The sequence below is a fragment of the Oculina patagonica genome, chromosome 3 (assembly GCF_052425735.1).
Source record: "Oculina patagonica isolate OP01 chromosome 3, crgOcupat, whole genome shotgun sequence".
Lineage (NCBI taxonomy): Eukaryota > Metazoa > Cnidaria > Anthozoa > Scleractinia > Oculinidae > Oculina > Oculina patagonica.
In genome coordinates, this window is record NC_135760.1 from 3,901,721 (window position 1) to 3,915,288 (window position 13,568).

The 13,568-nt window shown below is 37.3% G+C and overlaps 1 protein-coding gene and 2 pseudogenes across 1 annotated transcript in view; 2 read left to right on the forward strand and 1 right to left on the reverse strand.

Moving 5' to 3' along the window:
• The window catches only part of LOC144646176 (acyl-CoA dehydrogenase family member 11-like), a 117,213-nt gene that overhangs the window by 51,036 nt on the left and 52,609 nt on the right, over window positions 1-13,568 (reverse strand). The gene's annotated exons all lie outside the window — the stretch shown is intronic.
• LOC144646204 (BTB/POZ domain-containing protein 6 pseudogene) lies at window positions 3,678-5,291 on the forward strand (annotated as a pseudogene).
• Window positions 7,468-9,149, forward strand: LOC144646253 (BTB/POZ domain-containing protein 6-like; annotated as a pseudogene).

Here is a 13,568-nt window from a genome sequence, read left to right on the forward strand (position 1 = left end):
AATCAAAGGAATACGTTTCCCAACAATGAAACTGGAAGATTTCACTGGTGCGGTGTTAGACAGCGATATTTTAACAAAAATTGAAATCAGTATTGTCAAATGTCTCGGTTCAGCGTCAAGTTCTCCAGTGGCATTTTCCGAAACTAAAAGACGTGGTTTATTATTTACCGGTAATGTACAACGATGTTGTAGATTTGACTCAGTGGATGTAAGTGGATGGTATTATGGTGGCTCCATAGATGCTATCAGTTTATCTGTGGACAAAGATATTGTGCTTCACGGAGTGTGCTTCTTTGGTAATGAGAATAAAGCTTACTCGGTAGACTTAAAGGTAAATGATACCTTATCAGTTCTAGTGTCTAAAACTGGACAATTTTCTTCAGAACTATTACAGGGAAAGAATTGTAGCTATTATGGTTTTAAAGTGATGTTTGACAAAGAGAAAGTCATTTTAAAGAAAAACACGAAGTACAACATAAGGGCTAAAATATTTGGCTCTGTTTCACAACGTGGAGCAAGCTATGTCAGTTTTGTTCAGTGTTCAGGAGTAACATTCACATTTATGAATAATGAATACTCAACTAATGCAACATGCATTTATGATGGCCAATTTCCCGAATTGCTGTTTTCTCTTTAAATAAATATTGATCATTTTGTTAATTCATCACAGTCCGATCAAATGCCAGGTGAGGATTCTCCTTTAGTCAAACTACTGAATCTGTAGAACCCAGAGTGGATTACACATTTTGAAACTGAGAAAAATAACGGCTGGTTACATAGAAATCAAATAGTTGTAACGCCACAATTTTAAATATGCCTTGTGTTCGAGTCCCTCGCAGGAGACCATTTGTTGAACTTTTTAGCTAAACTCTTTAATTTGCAAAAGTCATTAACACATAATTTCTTATTACTGTAACAGAAATGTGCGGAGAATAATCAACTAGGGTATATAACTTGATGTATGTACAAACAAAGTGTCCAGAAGTAACATTAAAAGACATTAATTATAAGACAATTAACAGCTCTGATGTAACAGATTGCTTATCGTTATATACTTTTCATTTCCAAATCAGAAATAATGCAAAGGGGAGATGCAAACACAAAAAGGGGAAAAGGGGAATTTTTGATTGTTTTTGCATAAGCTTCCAATTTTGGAGTCTCAAAGAGGAACATTTTATTGATTTCCTCAACTTAACCTTCAAATCCAATAGGAGGTCAATAGGTATATTTCTCCTAAAAACATCGATACATTGTCATGCAACCAAACATATGATAAGAATATAGAAAATCATCAACAAAGAACAAATAGTTACAATTTATATACTGTTGCAGTGTTGTGATTATAAAACAATAGTGGAAAACAATGTAGAAATTGACAACCAAAACTCAACCTGTAGTAATATTCCTGAATCTAGCTATGACAATTTGAATCCTTACATTGACAAAGCGTTGTTCGACAGATCTATCTTAGTGTTATTAAGAGCCTTGTGTTCACTAAGCCTGTGTACTTTGTTATGTATTTTTCTGAAAGATTATTTGTCGTGCTAAATAACAATAACAGTAATAAGAATTCCTACCAATATTATCATAGGAAACTAGGTGATGCTTTAAGTAATCGAGATGTAAATAAAAAATGTAAGTAATGAATTGATGTATGTGATTAAAATAAATGTTTCGAAACAAATCAACTATGGGATAGAATTTAGCTTCATGTACAAGTTAATTCTCAAAACTAACATAACCAGTTATATATGACAATAAGAAAGGAGAATGTGTTGTTTATAGCTTGGAATTGAAATGTTTTCATGAAGTACAACTGGGAGTGAAGCGGTAGTTTTAATGCGAAAAAAATCTTATACCAAAACACAGTTTGCTTATCGTAATAAAACTACAATAGCGAAGCTTTATTTAACAACTGCTAAGTAGTTTGCGCTACCCAAGTTGTGCTCAATTTTGTTCTAAGGATACAGAAAGTTTGCCATAATATATTTTTCTTTCTTTTTCTTTTATCGCACCCATAGGCACTCTTCCTTCATAAACAACACTATCGCATTTGCTCTTTCTTGACCAGACAAGCGTTTTTTACAAACATTAAAAACCTGCTAGTCTCTAACTTTGTCTTTGTGGGTATTATGGTCGGATTTTGCGCAATTCTCGGTCACGCTGAGTGCGTGATTATGGTCACGCTAGCTGAGTACGTAACCACTGATTTCTATGACGTCAAAAGCACGACAAGGAAACTGAAACACAATATGCGAAACTGTGTACCGATGCTTGGTAATCAACGGCTTCCAATTTATCATGACGAGAGACAATTTTGATTTCCTGAATAAAGTTCTTACATTTTCTCCTTATTTTTGTTTCTCCTCCATTACACACCATTTTTTTATCATTACTCGGTCACCTTGCTGTTAAGACTTGCCAGAAACTTGCTATCACGATTCACGCAAACCACACAAAATCACGAAATTCAACTATAATAATTATAATAATGATCTTTTAACAGGAGGCTCCACTCACTAGTGTGGTTTTCAGGGAGGTCCTGAGATAAAAAAAACAATGGCATAAAAAAACTATTACGAAGTCCAACAGCCAATCTGCCTAAAAGTCTTGGGTGATCAGGCCATCCCAATAAAATGTCTCGTTTCCCGTCGCCCCGTCTCTTGTGATGGTGGTTCGGTCAGTCGGGCAAAAGAGAAAAAAAAATGAACTCTTGAAGGGGTCTGGGTTCATTTAAGAAGCCAAGAGATGCAGAACCGAAAGATTTTGTTTCAGTCGATCTAGCTGAGAACGGTTGGAACAAGCGTTAATGTCCTTGGCACAAAACAGCCTTTGAAAAACTTAGTATCGATGTTAATTAAAGACAAGGACACCACATCATACCAATTGTTGTTAATTAAACAAGATCGTGTGCTTGTAAATTAGAGTACTTGCCTCTTTGACTAGTGAATCTGGAATTTTTTTTTTTTTACATTTCGAAAAAATGGGTCGGTCGGGCGATGGGAAACGAAACATTTTATTGGGATGGCCTCAGTAAAGCAGGTATAAGTGGTCGTCCCGGGCTTGCGGTGGTACTGGAACTCAACTAACTCAACTGAAACTCAATAAAATACCGGCCCGGGAATTCAATATTAAGGCCACCAGCCATGTTACACGGATAATCGTATCTATAACAAAATTTTCGATTAATTGGCGCGCGATCACGTGGGTGTCCAATTACAGGTATCCAATTTGAACAACTTCAAATTGGATACCTGAAATTGGACACCTACGCCATTCGCGCGTCAATCACATGCATTTAAATGGGTTCTTTTTTGCCGTTTTCCCACTGTTTGTACAACCAATTGAATTTACCCTTAACTTTTTCACACTAACAAAGATTCTCAAAGACTTCCTAACCTCGAATTTTGTTATTGATACGATTAATTAGCAATTGGACCTCGTGTCGTACAATTCAGAGAGTAATCGAGCTCGTAATTTAAAGTCGTCCTCGCGCTGCGCGCTCGGCCGATTTTGAAATTACTCGCCCGATTACTCCCTGAATTGTACTCCACTCCACATAGTAATAGTCCAATTACTATTACTATGGTTGTGACGTAAGAGCAAAATTACACAATTGTGAAACCAACAAGTACTGACGCAACATGAAAATAAGAGGCTAAGCAGATTTTCCGCTTTGGGCGAAATATAATTCCCGCAACAATTTCTTGATTTAAAAGAAAACATTCAGCAACCATGTCTGTCGTCGAAGAAAGCTGGCAAACAACAAGACTCAACATCAGTGAAAGATGCAAGTTTATGTTCAACAACGATCTCTTCAGCGACGTGTCGTTTGTTGTGCAAAAGACCAATGAAGCAGATGAAGTAAATGATAGTAAACAAGTTATTCCTGCTCACAAGTTCGTGCTGTCGATAAGCAGTCCTGTGTTTGAAGCCATGTTTTACGGTGAGCTGGCTGAGACTGGAGACTCTATTGACCTGCCTGACTGTGAGTACGAGAGTCTGTTGGAATTCTTTCACTACATATACAGCGATGAATTGAACATAAGCGGAAGAAATGTGATGGGAGTATTATATTTGGCGAAGAAATACATGGTGCCTTCACTGGCTGACAAATGCGCAAAATATCTGCAAGACAACTTAGATCCGTCGAATGTTTTTAGCATACTGCCCTCTGCTCAGAAATATGACGAGAAAAACCTCGTGGATCGATGCTGGGAAGTTATCGATAAACAGACAGTAGAGGCTGTGAAATCAGATGGATTTGTGACAATTGACAGGTCCTTACTTGAAGTACTAGTCGTGAGAGACACTCTGACGATTAAAGAGATAGAGCTGTTTAAAGCTGTTGACTTGTGGGCAACAAAGGAGTGTGAGAGACAGGGTTTAGCAGCAGATGGTGCAATAAAAAGAAGAGTTCTTGGAGAGCAAATGATCAAAGGAATACGTTTTCCAACAATAAAACTGGAAGATTTCTGCGATGCGGTGTTAGACAGCGACATTTTAACAAAAATAGAAATTGTTAGTATTGTTAAATGTCTCGGTTCAACGTCGAGTTCTCCAGTCGGATTTTCAGAAACAAGAAGATGTGGTTTGCAATTGGACAGTGATGTTCAGCGATGTACTAGAATTCGCTCATTGGCTAGCAGTGGATGGAATTATAGTGGCCGCCGAGACGCTATCAGTTTCTCTGTTGACAAGGATATTGTGCTTCACGGAGTGTGCCTTTTTGGAAGTGAGAATAATACTTACTCTGTAGAATTAGATATAATGGACTCAAACAGCAAATTAATTATTGTGTCTAAAACTAAACGATTTCCTTCAAAACTATTAGAGGAAGAGAATTATAGCTATTACGGTTTTAAAGTGTCGTTTGACAAAGAGGTCATTTTAAAGAAAAACACGAAGTACGCAATAAGGGCCAAAATATCAGGCTCACCTTCGTTATGTGGAGTGAACTGTGTCAGTTCTGTTCAGTGTTCAGGAGTAACATTTACATTTATGAATAATGAATACTCGACTAATAAAACGGACATTTATGACGGCCAATTTCCCGAATTGCTGTTTTCCCTTAAATAAATATCGATCATTTGGTTTATTTATGAACGATCTGATCAAATACCAGGTGAAGTAGCTCGTTTAGTCAAACTACTGAGTCCGGTAGAGCTAGAGTGGAAAACAAATTTTGAATCTGAAGAAAATAGCGGCTGAAAACATTAAAATAGTTTCAACACCCCACTTTAAGAATAAGCCATTTGTTTGAGTTCCTCGTTGGTGACCATTTATTGAACTTTCTCAGTCTATTCTCAGCTAACCCTTTAAAATGGAAAAGTGATTAATACATAATTCCTAATTACAATAACAGAAATGTAAGGAGAATAATGACTTGGAGATCATTGACTTCATGCATGTACAAGCAAGTTGTCTAGAACTAATATTTAAAGCAAATATGTATGACAGAAAGCAATTCAGAGAAATTACATTAAACAAAGGTAGCGTGTGTTTTTTTTTTTTTTTTAAATAAAATCTCTGATGCAACAGATTGCTTATCAAGATATTTTCCAGGCAAATCAGAAAATGGGAAAAGGGTGATTTTTGATTGTTTTTGCATTAGCCTCTTATTTTGGAGTCTCAGAGGGGAACATTTTATTGATTTCCCCCACTTAACCTTCAAACTCTATAGGAGGTCAATATGTAATTTCTCGATACATTGTCATGCAACCAAACATATGATAAGAATATAGAAAATCATCAAAAAAGAACAAATAGTTACAATTTATACTGTTACAGTGTTGTGATTATAAAACAATGATGGAAAACAAAGTAGAAATTGAAAACCAAATCTCAACCTGCAGTTGTTTCCCTGAATCTTACTATGAGAAATTGAATCCTTAATACATTGACAAAAGTGTTGTTCGCCAGATCTATCTTTGAGTCATTAAGAGCCTTGTGTACTGAGCCTGTGTATTTTGTTCTTTATTTTTTCTGAAAGATTGTTTGTTGCGATAAATAACAATAACAGTAATAAGAATTGCTACCAATATTATCATAGGAAACTAGGTGATGGTCACAGTAAGTAATCGAAATGTAAATAAAAAAATGTAAGTAATGAAATGTAAGTAATGAACTCTAGATAATGGATATTGACTGATTGAGTGGGCCAACTTATGTTGGCTAGAAACAGAACTGTATTAACATCCATGAACTCAAGTTCTGAGTAGAGCAACAAGAAATTATACACAGCTCCTTCAATGTAGAGCACTATTCTGGATCAAACGGTGATCAGCACGTGTATTAAGTAATGAATTGATGTATGTGATTAAAATAAATGTTTCAAAACAAATCAACTATGGGATAGAAATCAGGTGATGTAGAACTTAATTCTCAGAACTAACTTTACAAGTTATATATGACAATAAGAAAGGAGAATGTGTTATTTATAGCTTGCGATTGAAACGCTTTCATGAAGTACAACTGGGAGTGTAGAGGTTGTTTGAAAGAGAAAGAAAAACTCATACCAAAAAACAGTTTGCTTATCGTAATAAAGCTACAAAAGCGAAGCTTTATTTAATTCACAACTGCTAATTATAAAAGTAGTTTGCGCTACACTTCTTAAGTTTCCCTTTGCATCAGCAATCAACTAACTCACACTCCGTTTTGATCCAAACTTATAACAACTACAGTTGAATTATAGCTCAATGCCCTGAATATGCCCAAGGAGTTGTGCTCAATTTTGTTCTACGGATACAGAACGTTTGCCATAATATATTTTTCTCTCTTTTTCCGTTTATTACACCCAGAGACACTTTTCCATTCATAAACAACACTAGATCGCATTTGCTCTTTCTGGACCAGACAAGCGTTTTTCTTAAATACATTAAAAACCTGTTAATGTTAGTCTCTAACTTTCTTCTTTGTGGGTATCATTTTGAACAAGAATGGCCAGAAAAAATTTTCTTCTTGTCTTTTTCCCCCGATTTTTAGCAATTCTCGGTCACGCTAACTGAGAGCGTGATTATGGTCACGCTTGCTGCGTGCGTGAGCGTTGATTCGGGACTCTATGACGTCAAATCAGCCCGACAAGGAAATCACGAAATCCAACAGCTTATCACGAAGTCCAGCAGCGTATCTGCTGAACTCTCTTGGGTGATCAATAAAATCGGTATAAGTGGCCATCCCCGGCTTGCGGTGATACCACACATGTTCCGGGATATGAAATTGTCCATCAGCGATAAAAAAGCTTTGATCAACTGAAACTCAGTTAAACCCCGGGTCGGGTTTTTAATATCATGGTCACTAGCACGCACCAATAAGGCTGTGACGTAAACGCTAAATTACATAATTGTGAAACTAACAACAACTTGTGTAACATAAGAATAAGAGGCCGAGCAAATGTTCTGCTTTGTGCGAAATCATTGATAATTTGCGCAACAATTTCTTTATTTAAAAGATCTAGATTCAGCAACCATGCCTGTCGTCGAAAAAAGCTGGCAAACAACAAGACCCACCATCAGTGAAAGATGCAAGTTTATGTTAAACAATGATCTCTTCAGCGACGTGTCGTTTGTTGTGCCAAAGGTAAATGAAGAAAGTGAAAGTAAACAAGTGATTCCAGCTCACATGTAATCATGCTTTCGATTAGCAGTCCTGTGTTTGAAGCCATGTTTTACGGTGAGCTGGCAGAGACTGGAGACTCTATTGAACTGCCTGACTGTGAGTACGAAAGTCTGTTCGAGTTGTTTCGTTACATGTACAGCGATGAAGTGAGCTTGAGCGGTAATAATGTGATGGGAATGTTGTATTTGGCGAAGAAATACATGTTGCCTTCACTGGCTAATAAATGCACGGAATATCTACAAGATAATTTAGATCCGTCGAATGTTTTCAGCATCCTGCCCTTTGTTCAGAAATACGAAAAAAAAACCTTGATGGATTAATGCTGGAAAGTCATTGATGAAGATACAGAAGAGGCTGTGAAATCAGATGGATTTGTGACAATTGAGAGGTCCTTACTTGAACCAGTAGTCGTAAGAGACACTCTGACGATTGAAGAGAAAGAGCTGTTTAAAGCTGTTGACTTGTGGGCAACAAAGGAATGTGAGAGACAAGGTTTAGCGGCAGATGGTGCAGTTAAAAGAAGTGTTCTCGGAGAAGACGTGATTAAAGGAATACGCTTCCCAACAATGAAGCAAGAAGATTTCGCTAGTGTGGTACTGGACAGCAAAATTCTAACGCCGAACGAAATCGTCAATATCATCAAATATTTCAATTCAGTATCCACTTCTCCAGTAGGATTTCCAGAAACCAAAAGATCCATAAACAGTGGTAATAATATACTACGATGCTGTAGATTCGGCTCAGTGTCAAACCAAGCTTGGGGTTATGGTGACCGGAGAGATGCTATTAATTTCTCTGTAGACAAAGACATTGTACTATATGGAGTGTGCTTCTTTGGGAATCAAGAAAATAAACCTTTCTCAGTCGATTTGGAGGTGGTGGACGTCCATGGTAAAAACGTCTTGATGTCAAATTCCGGAAGATTTTCCTCAGCACTACTATGGGCCAAGAAATCTAGTTATTATGGTTGTGAATTTTTGCTTGAAAAGAAAATTATTTTAAACAAGAACACCACGTACGGCATTAAGCCTGGTTCTCATATGATCGTCCCGATCGTCTCTGTCGCTTCTGTCGCTTCAAAAAGTTTGCTTGATCCAATCATCTCAGACTTTGCAAACGACAGAAGCGACAGAGACGATCGGGGCGATCATATGAGAACCAGCCTTAAGAGTTCTCATTTCAGGCTCTCCTGCGTTACGTGGAGTAAACTGTGTCAGGTCTGTTCAATGTTCAGATGTAACATTCACATTTATGGACAGCGTGTACGCATGTAACGGAACGGATCTTAAACAAGGTCAATTTCCAGAATTATTGTTTTGCCGACAGTAAAACAGTAAACATTACGGAAAAATCAAGTCGAAAATGAGCCATAGGTCATCCAAGACGCTTAAAGCCTGTTCTCGCTAAAGGAAAAAAAAGACTATTTTGAAATTTAATTGTAAACCATTAGGTGCGAAAGGCATAAGTTGATTTTTGCCGAAAGTCAACTTATGTATTTCGCACTGAAAGACTTGAAGACTGCAGTAAAAGAAAAAGCGCAGGGGTGCGGGTGGAAGGGGAAAGAAGGAAAACAAAACAAAAAAAATATTGTAAGTTTTGATTCGCTTGCACGATAACTGATTAGATATTGTGAATTTGTCTTTAGAAATACAGAAATTAGTCCTTATTTTAGAAACGGTTCAACTTTTGCAACAAAGCACTTGGAAATCCCATTTTATTGTTAATCTGCACATACAGTATTTTTTTTTTTCACTTATAAAAATAAGAGGCCTGAGAAGCAAATTTTCTGCTTTGTGCGAATTTTATTTGCGCAACAATTTCTTGGTTTAAAAGATCTCGATTCAGCAACCATGTCTGTCGTCAAAGAAAGCTGGCAAACAACAAGACTCACCATCAGTGAAAGATGCAAGTTTATGTTAAACAACGATCTCTTCAGCGATGTGAAGTTTGTTGTTCGCAATACTAGTGGCGGTGAAAGTAAAAGTAAACAAGTGATTCCAGCTCATAAGTTCGTGCTTTCGATTAGCAGCCACTGCAAAGTGACATGTAAACTGCAGATGTACAGTAGCATACTGCACTCTCCAACAACAACAACTTTATTTGCACCCTTTACATTCAATTAAATTAACAATACAATAATAAAAGAAATAAAGTAAAGTGCATGGCTGCCCAGAATAACCACGATTGGGTAACAAGATTGGGCAGCCATACTTAGTTTTTAGTTAGTTATTAGTGCCACTTTGCAGTGCCACTGTTTGTGATCCAGAAACTGTTCGGTTTTTTGACAATAAGTCACGATCTTACAGTGTTGTCGCTCCACCTAGGAATATTAATGGGTGCCAAGAAACCTGACCATGCTGATGAAATTAACAAAAAAACTGCGATAAAGAAGAATTCCATTCAGAGGGATACACAGTACTAATAGTTAGTTGATGTCAACAAAGTGAAGCACCGAACGTACGGGCTCGGACTATGATGAATATTCTCAAGGTTGCTCAGTCTACCATCGATCACAGCTTATAAAAGCACCAACACTCCAAATAATAAATGGCACGCAATGCATGCAAAAGCGATGACATTTAACAAAGGGTCTTAACAGGAAAATTGTCAAACATTTATTGACAACGCAAATAAAAGTTCAGTGGAGCCCCGCTTTACGGAACCTGCTTTATGAGGATAGTTTTGTTTGTCCATACATTTTCTCTATCAATAACCCGGTTGATACATGTGTAAGAATACCCATTAATAACGGACACTTTTTATTCTGTGACCCGCAAGTGAAACGCTCTCATACAAAGTTAAAGGAGAAGTTCACTCCAGAATGGCCATTTATTTTTTTCACGCCAATAAAAAGTTTATACAAAGATATGTTATTCACCAAAATTTCAGCCTCCAACGTGCGCTATAACCCTACGAAATCTTTCTTTGAAGTAGCCCAAAACTCGACAACTGAACGCCGCCATTTTGGAGCCTGGTAATGATGCGTGACGTCAAAGAGCTCAGCCTGAAGTTTAGCGGGAAAATTTTAATAGTCGAAACTCCTTGTTTCTTTGTAGTAGCGTTTGTTTGTCGAAATACAAATGAGATACAAAAATCTTTTCTTGCTTCAGAAAGTTCTTTTCGCCGTCTTTCAACATCTAAAAGAAAAATTACTCAATAAGAATGGGTAGGGACGAAAAATTACTGCCAAAGCGAACACAAATATTTGTGTGTTCCGAAAGCTATACGGGAGACTGCTTTGAAGAAGATCACAGATACAGTCTCCTACGTGAAAATACCCACACACAAAAAAGAAAGAGCCAGAAGCAATACCAACCAATGATGCGTTTATGTTATTTTACTTTTTAGTTGATTTCAGGGAGGACTTTTAATCAACCAGAGAAACTCTTCTTGATCAAATATTAGATCGCAACTCCCAAAGTGAACTTTATGTCATTTTTGTAGTTGACTGACTGAGCTAGAAATGTTTGAATTATTTCATTTTAGATCAAGCAAAATTTTAACTTAACTTATTACTTGTTTGTATCTTTTTCTCTGTCTTTTTCTCCTTCTATATATTTATTTACATGTACAACCCAGTCATTGCATCCAAAATTTTTAACAACTTAGCCGTTTTGTTATTTCTATTCTGAGAAGTGTTGTTGCCAATTTAAGTCAATTTTTGTTCATGCTGTAATTATTTGCCGTCGTCGTATTTGCTCGATTAAGCGCGGGTCACCGATTAAACTCCGGCTTCGTATTAATAAACGTCGGGTCAAAAATGCTAGCTTTTAAATAAACGCCGGGGACGTTTGATCGAGGTCCCGGCGTTTATTTGCGGTCGAGCAAACAAGTAAATATATTCTCTTAAATAGCACTGCTACGACAAACTGGTACGGTTTGCTTCTTTGGTAGTTTTTTTTATAATGTTCAAGGAAAGTCCGGCGTAAAATAACTAGGATGGATGCAGTAAACAAAATGAAACAGCAATGTTCGCGTTCGTGTTGTCATGACTGACGCACTGTTGTTTATAACAGTGAACGTTTATAACTGCGGAGGACGTTGGCGACATTGCCGTTTATGGACTCATTAGTTGTTTATGTTCTGCAGTTGGTTTGTAACAAATCTTGATTGCAACATGCACGTGCCGTATGCAATACTGTTACTTTGGTAAAAATCATCCTCGGAGACCCAAGAGCAGTTTGTCGGCCGGGACGACTAGAACAATCGTGGTTCTTGGGACTGAAAAAATTACAAAAAAATGCACTTCGTTGATAAACACCGGACCCCGCCAAGTTTGAAATAAACGCCGGAGGTGTTTGATTTGAGAAAACACGGTAAGCAAAATGACTAACCTCCATTCTTTCCTTATTCTTTCGCCTCCTTTCGCTTGCATGTCGTTTGAAGGGAGTTACAGAAGGAGATTTCTTAAAAATGGTTTATATTGCGTCTGGCTTTTTCTATCTTTTGTGGGTATTTCCACGCAGGAGACTGCATCTGTGATCTACTTTGAAGCAGTCTTTCACATAGTTTTCGGAACACACAAATATTTTTGTCCGCTTTTGAGCAATTGTTCTTTTAAATATTGGAAGACGGTGAAAATAAACACCTCTTTTTGAATTTCTTGGAGCTCTGTGTGAGCAAAATGGTGCTGCACAAACAGGCATTTTGACAAACAAAAGCCAATACAAAGAAATAAGGAGTTTCGAGTATTTAAATTTCCCCGCCAAACTTCAGGCTGAGCTCTTTGACGTCACGCATACATTACCAGCTCCAAGATGGCGGCGTTCAGTTGTCAAGTTTTGGACTACTTCAAAGAAAGATTTCGTAGGGTTATAGCGCACGTTGAAGGCTGAAATTTTGGTGGATAACGTATCTTTGTATAAACTTTTTATTGGCGTAAAGAAAATAGATGGCCATTCTGGAGTGAACTTCTCCTTTAACCTCGGTTTATGGACACTTTACAGTCACTGCTTATATTACCTTTGCACCGTACATTTTTTCCATTTGTAACCATTGTGTGCTTATTACACTCCGTTTCTACAGGCTATGCGTTTTAGGGTGCGTTTCTTTGGGAAAAATCCAAATCCGGATTCTTGATCCAAAAACGGATTTTGCGTTTCTTTATCTATATCCGAAAATGGATTAATCTTGGACCAATGATCTGAAGAATCCACACTTAGAGTGGATACATCAGATCATATCTGAATCCAGATTTTTTCGACTTTTTTTGCTTGTTTACAAGCAAAAAAGTAGAATAGCGTTTACATGGGCTCAAATCTGAACCGGAAGGGATCGCATTTTTGTTAACTCTCAAGGGAATACTTTCCGCTGTGGGTGATCAAAGCGCGTGACTTGTAAAGTGTCACTCTATAGTTGTGCTTCAGCACTTCCATTCTTGTAGTAAAAACGTGACTTGTCAAATTTACAAACATTATATAAGGATCAAAAACGTGAGTAGCCCAAATCTTACGTCACATAACCAATTAAGAATGTAAGCGGTTCAGCGCAATTTTTACTAGTACAAGTCTTTAGGCGCTAATATTAATTTAACCTAAAACGATAAACAACGCAAATTTGTACTCGTACAAGTCTTTCACACACTAAAACGTTGCTAATAGTTAACCAAAGGGAACTCATTTCGTGACAATTGATTATTTCTGCTGAGTTGCACAATTTAGAATTGCACTATTACTAAAAATAGATTTCGCTGCATGATACCCCTCGCGTGAGTCGGACAACAATTTTAGTTTCGGCAGAGGCTTTGTATGGAGGGACGCATTCTTGACAAAAAAAAGGGCGAAAAAGGCACAATTTGAGGCCGAGATTCTCGAAAGGCTCGAAAAATGATAGATTCCAAACATTTTTGCTTTAGTAAGTGAAAAACAGATTGAAGGTATCCAAAAAATGGCCCAAAATTGAATTTATTAGTCGAAGATCAGGCAATGACACCTTGATTCCCACTGCAACAT